Here is a 1,772-nt window from a genome sequence, read left to right on the forward strand (position 1 = left end):
TTTGAATTTGGCACTCTGAATGTGAAGGGACAATAGATATTAATCAAGTATTTATTAACCCTTTCCTGTATGAGCCATGTACTATGCTGAGTGTAGGGATACAATGATATGCAAAAAAGACCCTCCATATACACACACCCTGACTTTAATGAGCTTATTTTGCTGGGAACTCAGCCAATTAATTTCACAAATTGTAAAACTGTTGAAACAAATGAGAAAAAGAGTCTGTGATGGTAAGCAAGTGAATAAAAGAAGCCTTCCTTGAAGCAATGATGTGTAAACTGAAATTTTAGGGAAAAATAAAAGTTAACTAAGCAAAGAAGGTAAGGAAGACTATTCCAGATAGAAGGAATTGCAGTTTGTGAGTGCACTTGGGAAAAATAAAACTATATAAAAAGAAAGCCACTTTGGCTGAAATTTAGTAGTTAATGAAATTAAACAGATAAGTCAGCACCATACCTGACATTCTAGGCCATTCTTCTTTCTTTGTCAGAGCCGTTTTTTTTTTTTTTTCTTTGAGATGGAGTCTTGCTGTAGTCACCCAGACTGGAGTACAGTGGTGCAATCTCGGCTCATTGCAACCTCTGCCTCCCAGATTTAAGCAATTCTCCTGCCTCAGCCTCCCAAGTAGCTGGGATTACAGCTGCCCATCACCACACCTGGCTAATTTTTATATTTTTAGTAAAGACGGTTTCACCTTGTTGGCCAGGCTGGTCTTGAACTCCCAACTTCAAGTGATCCACCCGTCTCAGCCTCCCAAAGTACTGGGATTACAGGTGTGAGCCACCACACCTGGCCTGTCAGAGCTTTTGAGTAGAAATATGGTATCAGAAACATGCTTTTTTTTTTGGATGGGGGGATCTCGCTTTGTCACCAGGCTGGAGTGCAGTGGTGCGATCTCGGCTCACTGCAACCTTTGCCTGCTTCCTAGGTTTAAGCAATTCTCTTGCCTCAGCCTCCTGAGTAGCTGGGATTACAGGTGCCCACCTCCACGCCTGGCTAATTTTTGTATTTTTAGTAGAGATGAGCTTTTCACCATGTTGGCTAGGCAGGTCTCGAACTCTTGACCTCGGGTGATCCGCCTGCCTCAGCCTCCCAAAGCTCTGGGATTACAGGCATAAGCCACTGTGCCCTGCCAGAAACAAGTGCTTTTAATACTAAAGGCCAAGATATGCAATTATACTTTTGACATATATTCAACAGAAATATGTGTACATATACCACAAGAGACATGTACAAGAATGTGCACAGTTACATTATTCAAATAGCCAAAAATAGAAACATGTCCGTCAACATAGAATGGACAAATAACTTGTATAATTATACAATGGAATCTTATACAGCAATGAAAATAAATGAACTGGTCAGGCACAGTGGCTTACGCCTGTAATCCCAGCACTTTGGGAGGCCAAGGTGGGTGGATTATGAGGTCAAGAGTTCAAGACCAGCCTGGCTAGGGTGATGAAACCTCGTCTCTACTAAAAATAGAAAAATCAGCCAGGTGTGGTGTCGGGTGCCTGTAATCCCAACTATTCGGGAGGCTGAGGCAGGGAATTGCTTGAACCCGAGAGGCAGAGGTTGCAGTGAGGCAGGAACACAACACTGCACTCCAGCCTGGGTGACAGAGTGACACTCCATTTCAAAAAAAAGAAAAATAAGTGAACTAAAGCCACGTACAAGAACATGAAGAATTTCACTATTAAGTTGAGTGAAAGAGACAGACATAAAAAAATTTGTACTGTATTATATGACGTTCGAACAGGCAAAATTAA

This window comes from Aotus nancymaae, unplaced genomic scaffold, assembly GCF_030222135.1.
Source record: "Aotus nancymaae isolate 86718 unplaced genomic scaffold, 86718_ANA_hifiasm-v0.15.2.pri h1tg000057l, whole genome shotgun sequence".
Classification (NCBI taxonomy): domain Eukaryota; kingdom Metazoa; phylum Chordata; class Mammalia; order Primates; family Aotidae; genus Aotus; species Aotus nancymaae.